This window comes from Callithrix jacchus, chromosome 21 (genome assembly GCF_049354715.1).
Source record: "Callithrix jacchus isolate 240 chromosome 21, calJac240_pri, whole genome shotgun sequence".
Classification (NCBI taxonomy): Eukaryota; Metazoa; Chordata; class Mammalia; order Primates; family Cebidae; genus Callithrix; species Callithrix jacchus.
The window spans coordinates 24691691-24709433 of NC_133522.1; the positions used below are offsets into that span (position 1 = coordinate 24691691).

Here is a 17743-nt window from a genome sequence, read left to right on the forward strand (position 1 = left end):
TCAACCTTTCAGCCTCAACTTCTTCCTTCTCCCCCATCAGGGAAGTCGATCTCTACACTCCACCTGATTTTGAACAGCTACCTCTGTGCTATTCCCTAGGCCAAAACTTCCCTAGCTGTAACAGAACTATACTGGTAACCACTAATATAACAGCCCCACGAGGAACGTTTTTTTGGTGTAACAGGACCTTAACAAAAACTCTCTACATCGGTCTTTCCTCATCTCTTTTATGCCTCCCAGTAACCCTAGTCCCTCGACTCACTATATATTCTTCAGCCAAATTCCAGATGCTGCAAACTCCCCATCGCCGCACTCGACGAGCTGCCTTCCTACCCATTGCCGTTGGAGTCTCCCTTGCTGGTTCAGTGCTTGCAGCAGGATTAGGAGGAGGGGCACTAGTCCACTCTCACCTGGCCATAGCCCGACTGACCTCACAACTCCAAGCAGCTATTGATGACTCTACTGAGTCTTTAGCATCACTCCAACGACAGATCACCTCAGTTGTCCAAGTTGCCTTGCAGAACCGAAGAGCCCTGGACCTGCTCACTGCTGAACGAGGAGGGACCTGTATCTTCCTACAAGAAGAGTGCTGTTACATTCATTGATACATCAATGAATCTGGCCTAGTAGAAACCCGAATCGAGAGCCTCCAGAAACTCAAAACTAGCTTGCAGAATCAGAAGTTCTCAGCTGAAGCCACCGCGTGGTGGTCTTCCTCTATGTATACCCTCTTGTCCCCATTGCTTGGGCCCCTAGTAGCCATTTGCCTAATCTTACTTATTGCTCCTTGCTTTCTACAGTTCCTACAGCGGCGCTTTCAAGAACTGACTCGAGTCACCATCCACCAGATGCTGCTCCAACCCTACCCTGAACGAGTGCAAGAAACAGACCTCTCCCTGAACATCCAGGCTCCTTAAGAAAAGAGACCTCTTCAGAACCCCCCATCGACCCTTGTCAGCAGGAAGTAGCCAGAGAGACAACCGACGCCCCTGACCCCTCTTTTTCTTTTCTTTAAGGAGTCGGGAATGTTTGGAAAACTCTGTCCCTACCGTGAAAGCTCTCTCTCTCTTTCCCTCCCCCACAAAGAGGCTCCCTTATTTCTCACTTTACATACCGGCCCGAGCCCTCCCGCCGCTTCTGCCTTATCAGCACTCCCCAGCTCCCCTCCCACCGCTTCTGCCTCATCAGCACTGCCCAGGTTCCCGCCGCCCGGTTTCTGCCTCATCAGCTCTCCCCAGCTCCCTGCCGCCCAGCTTCCCGCCTAGCGGTTCAAACTGACCAAACGTTGCCCACCACCTCAGCTTTCTCACTTCCCCACTCCCTCGGCCCTTCAGCCTCCTATAAGACAACCCTGCCACTTGGAGCGGCGTGGCCATTTTTTCTTTTTGTCCCAGCTGGCACGCCCGGAGGCTCTTTTCTCTCAATAAAGCCTGAACTTAAGAACTTTCTTCTTGCCTGTGGTCCGGTTTTTTCCGAACGAGCTCAGTCCTCCCGCAGAGGGTAGGTCGGACAGTATCCATGGCAGAGAGACTCACAAACAGTTCCCATGAGGTCTCTGTGCAGACAACCCTCAACACCAGCTCAGAGCCTGGTAAACTTGCTGGGAGGCTAGATCAAGAAGAGACATAACAACACCCCACCACCTGTTCTTCCCCATGCTACTACAGCTGATGCTTTCCTGAAAGCACCACCTTCCAGCAGGAGAGACAACCAGCCAAAAAATAGTGCATTAAGCAATCAAAGGCAAGAACTCTCACAAGGAGGAGCCCATTTTACCCCCCTGCCACTTCCACCAGAGCAGATGCTGATATCCATGGCAGAGAGACTCACAGACAGTTCATATCAGAGAACTCTGTGCAGACAACTCTCAGTACCAACTCAGAGTCTGGTAGACTTGCTGGGTGACTGGATCCAGAAGAGAGATAACAAACTTTATAGCTGGGCTTTCTGGAAGCCTCATCCCTAGGAAAAGTGGAAGAGTACTGCATCATAGGAACAACCCATGGGACAAAAGAATCTGAACAACAGCCTTCAGCCCCAGACCTTCCCTCTGACAGAGCCTACTCAAACCAGAAAACCAACTCGGGCAATATGACAAAACAAGGTTCTTCAATACCCAGAGAAAATCATACTAGCTCACCAGCAATGGATTCAAACCAAGAAGAAATCCCTGATTTACCTGAAAAAGAATTAGGAGGTTAGTTCTTAGGCTAATCAGGGAGGCACCAGAGAAAGTTGAAGCCCAGTCTAAGGAAATTAAAAAAAAATTATACAAGAAGTGATGGGAGAAATATTCAATGAAATAGATAGCATAAATAAAAAAACCATCAAAACTTCAGGAAACAATGGACACATTTATAGAAATGCTAAATGTTCTGGAAAGTCTCAGCAACAGAATTGATTAAGCAGAAGAAAGAAATTCAGAACTGGAAGACAAGGTTTTTAAATTAAAACAATCCAACAAAGACAAAGAAGAAAGAATACGAAGAAATGAACAAAGCCTCCATGAAGTCTGGGTTTGTGTTAAATGGCCAAGCCTAGAGGAAGAAGAGAAATCTAAAAGTTGGAAAACATATTTGGGAGAATAATTGAGGAAAACTTTCCTAGCCTTGCTAGAGACCTAGACATCCAAATACAAGAAGCTCAAAGAACACCTGGGAAATTCATCGCACAAAGATTATTGCCGAGGCACATTAGCTAAAGTTAAGATGAAAGAAAGAATCTTAAGAACTGTGAGTCAAAAGTGCCAGGTAACCTATAAAGGAAAACCTATCAGATTAACAGCAGATTTCTTAGCAGAAACCCTACAAGCTAGAACACACTGGGGACCTGTCTTCAGCCTCCTCAAACAAAACAGTTATCAGCCAAGAATTTTGTATCCAGCAAAACTAAGATTCATAAATGAAGTAAAGATACGGTCTTTTTCAGACAAACAAATAATCACCACTACCAAGCCAGCACTATAAGAACTGCTAAAAGGAGCTCTAAGTCCCAAAACAAATCTTGGAAACACATGAAAACAGAATGCTTTATATATTTATTTTATTTTTATTATTTATTTATTTATTTTTTTTGGAGGGGGCACTTGGGTATGAACCAGGGATCTCTTGATGTGCAGTCAAGACAGAACCCTTTTAAAGCATAAATTTCACAGGACCTATAAGACAAAAATGCAATTTTAAAAACCCCAAAACTAAAAAAACTAAGGTATACAGACAACAAATAGTATGATGAATGGAATGGTACTTCATATCTCAATACTAATATTGAATATAAATGATCTTAATGCTCTACTTAAAAGACATAGAATTGCAGAAAGAATAAGAACTCACCAACCAAACATCTGCTCTCTTCAAGAGACTCACCTAACACATAGGACTCGCATAAACTTAAAAGAGATGAAAAAAATACATTCCAAAGGGATGGAAAAAGACATTCTGTGTAGCCGGGCATGATGGCTTATGCTTGTAATCCCAGCACCTTGTCATCCACCCATCCAAAGGTCGAGGCAGGTGGATGGGTGGATCACAAGGTCAGGAATTCAAGACCAGCCTGGCCAACATGGTTAAACGCCATCTCCACTAAAAATACAAAAACTAGCCGGGCATTGTGGCAGTCACCTGTAGTCCCACAGCTACTGGGGAGGCTGAGGCAGGAGAATTGCTTAAATCCCAGGAAGCAGAATCATGCCACTGCACTCCAGCCTAGGTGACAGAGTGAGACTCTGTCTCAAAAAAGAATTAATAAATTAAAAAAAGACATTTCATGCAAATGGACACCAAAAGTTAGCAGGAGTAGCTATTCTTATACCAGACAAAACAAACTTTAAAGCAACAGCAGTTAAAAAAGACAAAAAGGGACATTATATAGTGATAAAAGGTCTTGTCCAACAGGAAAATATTACAATCCTAAATACATATGCACCCAACTCTGGAGGTCCCTAATTTACAAAACAATTAAGAATAGACCTAAGAAATGAGATAGGTAGCAACGCAATAATGGTGGGGGACTTCAGTGCTCCACTGACAGCACTAGATAGGTCATCAAGACAGAAAATCAACAAAGAAACAGTTGATTTCAACTATACGCTGGAACAAATGGACTTGGCAGATATATACAGAACATTCTACCCAACAACCATAGAATATACATTTTATTCAACAGCACATAGAACTTTCTTCAAGATAAACCATATAATAGGCCATAAAATGAGCCCCAATACATTTAAGAAAATTGAAATTATATTAAACACTCTCTCAGACCACAGTTGAATACAACTGGAAATCAATTTCAAAAGGAGCCATCTTCAAAACCATGCAAATAAATGTAAATTAACCTGTTCCTGAATGATCGCTGGGTCAAAAATGAGATCAAGATGGACACTGGAAAATTCTTCAAACTGTAGGACAGTAGTGACACAAAGTATCAAAACCTCCGGGACACAGCAAAGGCAGTGCTAAGAGGAAAGTTCATAGTCCTCAACACCTACATCAAAAAGTCTGAAGGAACACAAACAGATTATCTAAGGTCACACCTCAAGGAACTAGAGAAACAAGAACAAACCAAACCCAAACCCAGCAGAAGAAAGGAAATAACCAAGATCAGAGCAGAGCTAAATGAAATTGAAACAAACAAACAATACAAAAGATAAAGGAAACAGAAAACTGGTTCTTTGAGAAGATAAATAAAATTGATAGACCATTAGAAAGCAAAGATTCTTTTTTTTTATGTACAACTTTTATTTTAAGTTCAGGAGTACATGTGTAGGATGTGCAAATTTGTTATATAGCTAAATGTGTGCCATGGTGATTAGCTGCACAGATCATCCCATCACCTAGGTATTTGCCTACTATTCCATTATTGGAACACTAAGCATGTGGGAGTTATTTATATTATACCACTCAAGGTCATTGCCAAGGTCTCATTGCAAAAATTCAAAAAATTTCAATCTTAGGCATAAATGGGTTAAGCCCGGTATCCTTTACCTATCCTTCCTGATGTTCCCCGTCCCCTCACCCCTCACCCTCTAACAGACCACAGTGTGTGTTGTTAGTTCCATGTGTCCATGTGTTCTCATCATTCAGCTCCCACTTATAAGTGAGAATATGCAGTATTTGATTTTCTGTAGAACAGACTTCTCCAAGTTGGGTATGAAACAGTTACAATCTATTCTCTCTGAAGCCTGCTACTTGAAGGCTTCACCTGCATGATTAAAACCTTGATCTCCACAACCCTTTATCATAATCCAGAAATTCCTTTAGATTGATTCCAGGTCTTTAGATAATAAACAATCGCCAATCAGAAAATCTTTGAATCTGCCTATGACCTGGAATCCCTCCCCACAGGGAACTGCCACTTCCAGTTGTACTGCCTTTTCGAACAGTCTTTGTACATCTTACATGTATTGATTGATATCTTATGCTTCCCTAAAATGTATAAAACCAAGCTGTAGCCCAACCTCCTTGGGCACATGTCATCAGGATCTCCTGAGGCTGTCCTTAGGAGAGGCATGTGATGGGCATATCCTTAATCTTGGCAAAATAAACGTCTAAATTGATTGAGATTGTTTCAGATACTTTGCAGTTTACAGTACATTCACAATGCTGTGCAACTGCCACATGTATTCAGTGCTAAAATATTTTCATCATTAGTTAGCTGTGGTAGCACACACCTGTAGTTCTAGCTACTCAGGACACTGAGGCAGCAGGATTTAGGGGCTGCAGTGAGCTATGATTGCACCACTGCACTCCAGCCCAGGTAACAGAGTGGTACACAGGGTTTCCAGTTTCTCCACATTCTCACCAGCATTTACTTTTTCTTTCTGGATAACGGCCATTCTAATAGTTTGAAGGAGATGTCTCATTGTAATTTTGATTTGCATTTCTCTAATGATTAGTAACATTGAGCATCTTTTTATTTGCTTGTTGGCCCTTTGTATATCTTCTCTGGAGAAATGTTTGTTCAAGTCCTCTGGTCACTTGTAAATAGAGTTTTTGGTTTTTTTTTTTTATGTTGAGTTGTAGGAGTTCTTTATATATTCTAGATATTAACCCCTTATCAGATATATCATTTGCAAATATTTTCTCCCATTTTTTAGGATGCATTTTTACTTTGCTGGTTGTTTTCTTTCCTGCTCAAGGGTTTTAAAATTTTATGTAGTCCATTTGTCTATTTTTTCTTTTATCATCTGGGGTTATCAGGTCATTATCACAAAGCTTCTGCCCTATGTTTTAAAATTTTTTTTCTTTTTTTTAGAGACAGGGTCTCACTATGTTGCCCAGGCTGGAGTGCAGTGGCTATTCACAGGCACGATCCCACTACTGATCAGCATGGGAGTTTTGACCTGCTCCGTTTCTGACCTGGGCCAGTTCACCCCTCCTTAGGCAACCTGGTGGTCCCCCGCTCCTGGGAAGTCACCATATTGATGCTGAACTTAGTGCGGACACCCAATCGGCATAGCGCACTACAGCCCAGAACTCCTGGGCTCAAGCGATCCTCCCATCTCAGCCTCCTGAGTAGCTGGGACTACAGGCACGTGCCACCGTGCTGGGCCCTATATTTTCTCATAGTTAGTAGTTTATAGTTTCAGATCTTATGGTTAGGTAGTTAATCTACTTTGAGTTTGTTTTTATAGATGGTTTAAGGTATCCAACTTTTTTCTTTTCTGATTGGATATCTCGGTTTCCCAATACCATTTGTTGAAGAGACTACACTTTCCCCATTGTTTCTTGGTGCCCTTGTCGAAGGTCATTTGACCATACATGTGAGAGTTTATTTTTGGGCTGTCTATTCTGTTCCAGATATATGCACCTGTCTTTATGCCAGAATTATACTATTTTGATTAATGTGGCTTTGTAATATATTTTGAAATTATGAAGTGTGAGGCCTTTAGCTTTTTTTGTTGTTTGTTTTTTTCAGGATTGTTTTAGCTATTCAGAGTTCTTTGAGATTTCATATAAATTTTAGGATTTTTTTTCTATTTATGAAAAAAATGCCATTGGGATCTTGATAGGGATTGCATTGAATCTGTAGATATCTGTAGGTAGTATAGACATTTTGACAATATTGTCTTCCAGTCCATGAACAGAAGGTTTTTTTAAATTTGTGTCCGTTTAATTCTTTTCAGCAATATTTTGTAGTTTTCAGTGTACAAGTCTTTTGGCTCCTTGGTTAAGTTTATTCCTTAGGATTTTATTTTATTTTATTTTATTGATGCCATTGTATACTTGATCTTAGGCAAAAGACCAAGAAGTGATGTTGATATTATAAATAAGATGATTTTCCAAATTTCCTTTTCATATTGTTTATTGTTATTATATAGCACTATAGCTGTTTTTTGTGTGTGTTCATTTTGTATACTCAGCTTTGCCCAATTCATTTATTATTTCTAACAGTTATTTTTAGTCTTTAGTGTTTTCTAAATATAGGATCATAACATCTTCTGAAAGAGATCATTCTACATTTCCAATTTGAATGCCTTTTATTTCTTTTTCTCAATTGTTCTGGCTAGGACTTGTAGAACTATGTCAAATAGAAGTGATAGTGGTCATCCTTACCTTGCTCCAAATCTTATAAAAAAAAAAAACCTTCAGCTTTTCACCATTGAGTATGATGTTAGTTGGGAGCTTTTTATATATGGCTTTTATAAAGTTGACGTAATTTTTTTATATTCCTAGTTTATTAAGTGTTTTTATCATAGTTTTGAATTTTGTTGAAGGTTTTCCTCTGAATCAATTAAGATGATTATGTTATTTTTTTCCCACTTATTCTGATAAGGTAGTGGTCACATTGATTGATTTTAATATGTTGAACCATCCTTTCATCCTAGAAATAACTCCCACTTGGCCATGGTGTGTGATTCTTTCAATGTGTTGTGCTGTTGAATTTGGTTTATTAGTATTTTGTTGAAGATTTCATTTGTATTTTTGAGACCCAACACGGCAGGATAGATGACAGAAACAGGATGAGAACTAGATGGAGGATGGATGGAAACTCTAGTCCTTGGGAAGGAGTTGGAGATGGCAAGTTTAGAAAAAGAAGCCGGAGTACTAGGAAAATAGCAGGTCAGAAATGATTGTCAGTCAGGAAAAACCTGCCAACTGGATTAAAATATTTGGTAGAAAAATAAATCATACCAAGTCCAGGGTGGTTTAGTAGCCAAAGAATCTTAAACAGTCAGCAACCGTGGAGTTACTTTGCCACCAGGCTCTGTTGTAGCAGTTTGAGTTAATTCTGAGATGTATCAGCAAGGAGGATATGATTAAGTAACCTCCTTTCTCTGACTATGAAATGGCATTAAGCAAGAGCTTGCAGTGGGAGATAATCTTGAGAGACTTCAGATGCAAAGAGCAGGAGATCCACAGGCTGGGAAAGCCAGGCAGGGGTTCAGCATTTGCTCTCAAAACCTCGTAACTTTTCCCATCACTCACCTCATCCTCTTCTACATCCCTCCATTTGATCTTTCTTCCTTCTCCCTTCTCCTCCTCCCCTTCCTTCTCTCTTTTTTCCCCTCCCTCTCTTTCTCCTTCACCCTTTTACTTCCTTCTTGCTGCTATTGTTCTTAAACCTTCATGGACACTGTGTACAGAAAATAGAAAGTAGCTAACATTATTTGTCTTTGCTACACTCTTGTTATCTTTATATTCTCAGTTCCCTGAAGATTCATATCCCCTCCCCAACATAGATAATTGAGCTGACAGGCTGCAACGAGACAGAAGTTTGTTGATTATTAAAAATAATTTTTATTGTATATATTAAAGGTAGACAACATAAGATACACACAGATGGCAAAATAATATAGTAAAGCAAATCAACATATACATTATCTCACTTAGTAACCTGTTTTTTAAAATGTGTTTTGTTTTTCTTGTGAAAAGTAGATAAAATTCATTAATTTAGCAAGAATCTTGAATACAATACAATATTATTAAATATTGTCACCATATTTTATATTAGATCTCTTGGCTTGCGTATCCTCTCTCTCTGCCACTTTGTATCCTTTGACCTACCTTTCCCTGTTTTCTTTCTCACCCTCCATCCTCCACTTCCTATCCATAGTAACCATTGTTTTCTTCTCTTTTTTTTTAGATGGAGTTTCACTCTTGTTACCCAGACTGGAGTGCAATGGCGTGATCTCGGCTCACCGCAACCTCCGCCTCCTGGGTTCAGGCAATTCTCCTGCCTCAGCCTCCTGAGTAGCTGGGATTACAGGCACGCACCACCATGCCCAGCTAATTTTTTGTATTTTTAGTAGAGACGGGGTTTCACCATGTTGACCAGGAATGGTCTCGATCTCTTGACCTCGTGATCCACCCACCTCGGCCTCCCAAAGTGCTGGGATTACATGTTTTATTTTCTATCACATGTATTTTTTTTTTTAAGATTTCACAAAATAAATGAGATCATGAAATATTTGCCTTTCTGTGCCTGGCTTATTTCTTTTTTTCCTGCTTTTCCAACTTTGACGTTAGGTTTAGGGGGTACATGTGCAGGTTTGTTACATGGGTAAACTGTGTGTCATGGGGGTTTGGTGTACAGATTATTTTATTACCCAGGAAATGAGCATAGTACTCAACAGGTAGTTCTTCCATCCTCAACCTCCTCTAAACCTCCATCCTCATGGCTTATTTCACTTAGCATAATATTCTCCATATTGTTGCCAATGGCAAGGTGTCCCTTTTCTCCCCATAAGTTATTGGGGTACAGGTGGTATTTGGTTACATGAATAAATTCTTTAGTGGTGATTTGTGAGATTCTGGTGCACTCATCACCTGACAGTATGCACTGCACCGTATTTGTAGTCTTTATCCCTCGTCACCCTCCGATCCTTCCTCCCAAGTCCTCAAAATCCATTGTATTATTCTTATGCCTTTGTGTCCTCATAGCTTAGCTCCCACATATCAGTGAGAACATAGGATGTTTGGTTTTCCATTCCTGAGTTACTTCAATTAGAATAATAGTCTCCAATTTCATCCAGGTCACTGCAAATGCTGCTAATTCACTCCTTTTTATGGCTAAAGAGTATTCCATTGTATTTATATACCACAGTTTCGTTAGTCACTTGTTGATTGATGGGCATTTGGGTTGGTTTCACAATTTTGCAATTGTGAATTGTGCTTCTATAAACATGTGCGCAAATACCTTTTTCAAATAATGACCATCACTCCTCACTAAAGAATCTCTGGTCACTTGGAGTTCTCCAGAGAAAAATCCCAGATTATCTCAGGGCCTGGGACACAAGCTCTCACTGCCTACTAAGCAAGTGTGAGCCTGTTGAAGCTCTCCCTTCATTTCTTTGCCCACTCCAGAACTGAATAGACAAGGAAGGAGACAGGCTGCACAGCCCTAGGCACCTATCAAGAGAACAAGAAGGAGGATATATGGGCAGCCAATTTCCAGTGTTTGCTTCTAACTCTTCAAAATTCGTACCACTCCCTTAATTGGCTTGATGACACTTGCAACTTCTTATCAGAGCAGAGATTAAAGTCTTCAATTACTTACTCCTCTCCTTTGTTCACTCCAATCCACATGACAACCTTGCTTTAGTGAGCCTGCATGAGTCTAATCTAATCATAGTTAGCATGGATTCAGCAGCAAGTCCTGGGGGGTGAGGAGACTGACCTCAGTCTCCCCAGCTAAAGAAAGAGGAGATCAGGGCACCAGCTACACTGGATGCTAGTCAAATGAGTGACAACTACCTCCTAGGTATTAGTATTAGCCTGCTCACCAATCCACAGTCCAATGGGCAGTGTATTAGTCTATTTTTATGCTGCTGATAAAGACATATCTGAGCCTGGGTAATTTATACACAAAAAGTGGTTTAATGTACTTACAGTTCCACATGGCTGGGGAGGCCTCACAATCACTATTCAGTGAGGAAGGCAAGGAGGAGCAAGTCACATCTTATGTGGATGGCTGCAGGCAAAGAGAAAGCATGTGCAGGGAAACTCCATTTTAAAAATCATCAGCTCTGGTAAGATTCATTCACTACCACAAGAACAATGCAGGAAAGACTTGCCCCCATAATTCAATCACCTCTCACCAGATTCCTGCCACAACACGTGGCAAATGTGGGGGTTACAATTCAAGACGAGATTGGAGGGAGACAGAGCCAAACTATATCATTCTATCCCTGGCCCCTCCCAAATCTCATGTCCTCACATTTCAAAACCAATTATGCCTTCCCAACAGTCCCCAAAGTCTTAATTCATTTCAGCATTGACTCAAAAGTCCATGGTTCAGCACCTCATCTGAGACAAAACAAGTCCTTTCTGGCTATGAGCCTTTAAAATCAAAAGCAAATTAGTTACTTCATAGATAAAATGGGGGTACAGGCATTGGATAAATACACCAATTCCAAATGGGAGAAATTGGCTAAAATGAAGAGGCTAAAGACTCCACTCAAGTCTGAAATCCAGCAGGGCAGTCAAACCTTAAAGCTCCAAAATGATCTTGTTTGACTTCATGTCTCACATCTAGGTCCATGCAAGAGGTGGATTCCCATGGTCTTGGGCAGCTCTGCCTCTGTGGATTTGCAGGGTACAGCCTCCCCGCTGGCTTCTTTCACAGGCTGGCATTCAGTGTCTGTGGTTTTTCCATGTGCACAGTGTAAGCTGTCAGTGGATCTACCATTCTGGGGTCTGGAGGAAGGTGGCCCTCTTCTCACAGCTCCGCTAGGTGGTACCTCAGTAGAAACTCTGTATGGGAGCTCTCACACCACATTTCCCTTCTGCACTGCCCTAGCAGAGATTCTCCAGGAAACCCCAGTCCCGGCAGCAAACTTCTTCCTGGACATCCAGGTGTTTCCATACATAACCTGAAATATAGGCAAAGGTTCTCAAACTCAGTTGTTGACTCCTATTGACTCACAGGCTCAGTACCACATGGAAGCTGCCAAGGCTTGAAGCTTGCACACTCTGAAGCCATGTCCTGAGCTCTACGATGGCCCCTTTCAACCATGGCTGGTGCAACTTGGACACAGGGCACCAAGTCCCTAGGCTGCACACAGCATGGGGACCCTTAGGGTTAACATTTGGCTCCTCATTATTTATACAAATGTATGGTTCCATTTCTTCTCAGAAAATGGAATTTTGTTTTCTATTGCATTGTCAGCCTACAAACTTTTTGAACTTTTATTTTTTTTTTTGAGACAGAGTTTTCTTTTGCTCTTGTTGCCCAGGTTGGAGCACGATGGCACAATCTCAGCTCACTGCAACCTCCACCTCCTGGGTTCAAGCAATTCTGCCTCAGCCTCCTGAGTAGCTGGAATTACTACCCTGGCTAATTTTGTAGTTTTAGTAGAGACAGAGTTTCTCCATCTTAGTCAGGCTGGTCTTGAACTCCTAACCTCAGGTGATCTGCCCACCTCAGCCTCCCAAAGTGCTGGGATTACAGTTGTGAGCCACCATGCCTGGCCTGAACTTTCATGCTCTGCTTCTCATATAAAACTGATGGGCTTTAACATCACCCAAGTCACTTCTTGAATGCTTTTCTGCTTTGAAATTTCTTCCACCAGATACCCTAACTCATCTCTCTCAAGTTCAAAGTTTGACAAATTTCTAGGGCAGGGGCAAAATACTGCCAGTCTCTTTGGTAACACATAACAAAAACCACCTCTGCTCTGGTTCCCAACAAGTTCCTCCTCTTCATCTGAGACCACCTCAGCCTGGACTTTATTGTCCACATCACTATCAGCATTTTGGGCAAGGCTGCAAAACAAGTCTCTAGGAAGTTCCAAACTTTCCCACATTTTCCTGTCTTTTTCTGAGCCCTCCAAACTCTTCCAACCTCTGCCTGTTACCCAGTTCCAAAGTTGCTTCCACACTTTCAGGTATCTTTTCAGCAGCGCCCTACTCTGATATCAATTTACTGTACTATTCTGTTTTCATGCTGCTGATAAAGATATACCAAAAACTGGGTAATTTATACAAGAAGAAAAGAGTTTAATGGACTTACAGTTCCACATGGCTCGGGAGGCCTCATAATCATGGCGGAAGGCAAGGCGGAGCAAGTTACATCTTAGGTGGATGGCAGCAGGCAAAGAGAGAGCTCATGCAGGAAACTCCCATTTTTGAAACCATCAGATCTTGTGAGACGCATTCACTGTCACTATAATCCAATCACCTCCCACAGAGTTCCTCCCATGATACACGAAATTGTGGGAGTTACAGTTCAAGATAAGATTTTGGTGGGGACAAAGCCAAACCATGTCAGGCAGGATACGTTAACTGAACACATACTCATGCTTTTGTACTTTCTTTTATTCAGTTTTTTGTTGTTAATAAAGTTTCTCTTATATAAATATTCATCTTCCTTTGCCTTTGCCAGGGGAAGAGGAGTCAAGAAAGTTTTGATTCATGTCTAAATATGGAGAGGGGAGCCAGTTAGCACAATAATTTAGTTAGGACTTGGCTTAGAAATGGCGCTGAGGCAGGACCCAAAGCCTAAATTCCAGGAGAGTAAGTGAGTGCTGTGCTTTCATGGGTCTCTTCTTTATGAAGCAAAGTGTGTAAAGGTTGCCATAAAGGACAAACAAGTGAAATACTTTATACATTACAGTGGTTGGAATAAAAATTGGGATGATTGGGTTTTGGAGAGCTGAGTACTCAAATATGTGGACACCAATTTGCAGAAATAGCGAGAACTTCAAAAAGCCAATTAGGAGCAGTATATAGAGGGGAAGATGAGAGTGGCTGCCCCAGGAAAGAAGACATCTGGTCTGCAATAGAAAAAGTGAAAACAAAAAAGAACAAGCAGAAAACACCGGGAAATGGAGATGGTGGCGGTACCAGTGAGACCCCCTCAGCCTCCTTGGAAGAAAAGGGCCTGGGTAGATCCTACTGTTGAAAATGTGGAAATATTCATGCACAGAGTTGAAGCTAAAACGGTGGCTTGTTAATGACTGGGACTTAATTACCAGGCAAAAACAGCTCTTTTATATTTCTGCCAAGAAGAATGTGGATTCCTTTCTTGAGGATTATGTAAATTATCTGTGGAAACATAGATAATAAAGAGTACATGTTTAATGAAGTTGTGGCAGAGATAAAAGAATACTTCAGCGTAGTTTTGGGCACCCTACTCTACAAATTTGAGAGACCACAGTATGCCAAAATTTTTGCAGATCACCCTGAGGTACCCATTTCCCAGGTGTATTGAGTGCCACATCTACAGAGATTATTTGTATGAATTGGAGCAATGTTGGCCTATACACCTTTAGATGAGAAGAGCCTTGCTTTATTACTGAATTATCTTCATGATTTTCTAAAGTACCTGGCAAAGAATTCTGCAACTTTGATTAGTGCTAGTGATTATGAAGTGACTCCTCCTGAGTACTACTGGAACAGCGTTTGAGAGGCCCTCTCACTCACTTATATTTGGATCTCCATAAACACATTTCTGTTCTTAGTCTATCTCTTGTACAAACAATATCTTTTGAAGATGTTAGTGTATAACAGTTGATGTTTGTTTTCTGTTTGATTTTAAGCACAGAAAATAAAAGGGTTAATAGCTCCTTTTTTCTTTTACTTTTTTTTTTCATTTCAAAGTTGCCGTCAGTGTAATCAATGATGGACAACAAAGGGACATGCTGTAGAGTGTTTTATTGTCCAGTTGACAAAGCTGCTTTTGAATGCTGGTGGTTCTATTCCTTTGACACTATGTACTTTTATAGTACGTGTTAATGCTATATGACAAAATGCTCTGATTCTAGTGCCAAAGATTCAATTCAGTGTATATAACTAAACACACTTATCCATTCGTGCTTCTTTTTTTTTTTTTTTTATGATGCTTAAGGAGCCCATACTTTGCAAGTCATCCATTTTGTTACTTAGGGTTTTATCTTTGCTCAAATTGTTAAAGAATGGTGGCTTGTTTCATGGTTTTTGTATATGCATCTAATGGACATTTTAACATGATAGACACAATGCAAGGCCGGGTGTGGTGGCTCACGCCTGTAATCCCAGCACTTTGGGAGGCCAAGGCGGGTGGATCACGAGGTCAAGAGATCGAGACCATCCTGGTCAACATGGTGAAACCCCGTCTCTCCTAAAAATATAAAAATTAGCTGGGCATGGTGGTGCATGCCTGTAGTCCCAGCTACTCGGCTGAGGCAGGAGAATTGCTTCAATCCAGGAGGCGGAGGTTGCGGTGAACCGAGATCACGCCATTGCACTCCAGCCTGGTTAACAAGAGCAAAACTCAGTCTCAAAAAAAAAAAAAAAAAAAAAAAAAACAAAAGGAAAGAAAAAGAAAACACACACAATGCATTGAGTAGCTAGTTTTCAGGAAAAGTCAAGCTTTTAATAATTGTTTTTCAGATCGCCAATAAATTTTTTCTTTAAATTAAAAAAAAAGAAAAGAGTTGCCTAAGACAGAGATGAGAATTCAGCAGGTGAGGGAATTCTGGCCAGACACCTCTTGAGCATTTCTTCCTGACCTAGAGTTGTCTAGGCACAAACTCATCTTTGTGTATTGCTTTGAGAATTTGTGTTTGATGTGGTTTAGAATTGTGAAAATACTTCCACCTGTACAGTTGGTGGGTGAGGTAAGATCAAGAGGAGGGGAACGGACACTTATATTTGGTTTGCCAGTCTGTATGTTCCAGGAATCCCCAAAGAGAGCTTTGTATAAAGTTTCACATAGTAATCAGTTATCGGGTGTACTTGCATTCAGTGAGTTTGTCTCCCTTAAGTGAACTAAGTTGGCATCCCTTAGCATCACCCATGAATTCTGTCTAAAAAGATATGGTTTCAAATCTTGGACAACTGTACTTGATGTGAACTCCTGATGCACTGGTCAATTGAAACTGTCTGCATGTAAAACAGCTTTGTTGTTCCTTGATCTGTAATGGATCATATTAATGCATAGTCCTGCTCAAGACCAAAACTCTTTAGGACCAGCCTAGTGTAATTCCTCTTGACCAGCTCTGGAGAGAAATGGGCTATGAATCACGCACAAAAGCCCAAGTGAAGTAAACATGAACATCTTCATTCTTGGGTAGTTCAAATTTCCAGTCAGTCAATCTTGTCTGGGCTCAAGGCTCATTTTTACTGGAGGCTGCGCTGGGTAGAGAAAAGCACTGATGATGAGCCTATTGTAACAATTTGGTTGACCTGGGAGGTAGACGAGCCAATGATAAATTAGGATGACATTTAGATTCTTACAGGCAATTCATAATGATGTTTACATCCCAGAAAAGACCTAAAACGTTATCTTCCAGACCTTCTTAAAAAGTGATGACTGAATTAGAAGAAATCTCTAAAAGACTTCTGAGCAGCTACAATAGTCAGGTGGTCAAATAACACACCAATCTGAAACATAATAAAAGGTTCTCTGCCCTTTGAAGCAGAATTTGGAGTGCTCTGGTAAAACAACTTTCTCAATGCTCTCTATCATATCTTGTTTGCTTTTTAACATCTCTTTATTTTATGTCTTTCTTTTCTCAATTCTCAGATTGCCACAGATATCTGAGATATTATAGACTTTTTTTTTTGAGACAGAGACTTACTCTGTCACTCAGGGTGGAGTTTAGTGGTATGAGCTTAGCTCACTGCAACCTCCACCTCTTGGATTCAAGGCTCCTGCCTCAGCCTCCCAAGTAGCTGGGACTATAGGCTCACGCCACCACATCCAGCTAATTTTTGTATTTTTGGTAGAGATGGGGTTTCACCATGTTAGCCAGGCTTATCTCAAACTCCTGATCTCAAGTGATCCACCTGCCTCAGCCTCCCAAAGTGCTGGGATTATAGGTGTGAGCTACCATGTCTGGCCTCATAGACTATTCTCAACAACAAATGTGGAAACCTGTATTTTCTAGGGGATGATGGTTGGGAGGGATATAATCAAGGATATTTATCATATTCATAGCAGGTTCTGGCTAAGAGCCTTTACTAGAGTAATTGCTAAGTTTCAGATCAAAATTTTAAACTAATTATTGGCATTGCTTTTTGTATCTTGGAACGGTATTCCTTTATGAGCTTTCCAGGGCTACCACTACAAAAATAGCACAAAAAGGGTGGCTTAAAGCAACAGAAATTTATTCTTTCATGGTTCTAGAGACTAGAAGTCTGAAATCCAAGGGATAGTAGAATTGGTTCATTTTAAAGGATGTGAGAAAGTATTTGCTCTATGCCTGTGTCCTAGCTTCTGGTAGTTTCTGGCAGTCCTTGGCATTCCTGACTTATAGACAGACACATCACTTCAATTTCTGCCTCCAACTTCACATTGCCATTTCCATTTATATGTATCTGTGTGTGTCTCCAATTCCCTCTCCCCTTATGAGGACATCGATCATAAGATTTAGGGCCCATTGAAGTTTATAGCATTAAGTGCCTCCATCAAAATTAGGAAGATCACAAATTAACAACCTAATGTCACATCTCAAGCAACTAGAAAAACAAGAACAAACCAAACCCAAAGCTAGCAGAAGAAAATAAATAACAATGATCAGAGCAGAACTAATGAAATTTAGACCAAAAACAAAACCCAGAGCATCAATGAAACAAAAAAGTGGTTCTTAGGAAAGATAAAATTGATAAACCCCTAGCTAGACTAACTAGAAAAGAACAGAAGAGGGCAAATCCAAATAAACACAATAAGAAATACAAAAGAAGACATTACCCACTGAGACCACAGAAATACGAAAGATCATCAGAGATTTATGAACAACTATATGCGTACAAACTAGAAAACCTAAGGAAAATGGCTAAATTCCTGGAACATACCTTTCAAGATTGAACCAGGAAGA

At 40.7% G+C, this 17743-nt stretch overlaps 1 pseudogene; it reads left to right on the forward strand.

The window, feature by feature from the left end:
* The first annotated feature begins 13417 nt into the window (after positions 1 to 13417).
* LOC100402320 (mortality factor 4-like protein 1 pseudogene) lies at positions 13418 to 14349 on the forward strand (annotated as a pseudogene).
* Positions 14350 to 17743: the final 3394 nt, after the last annotated feature.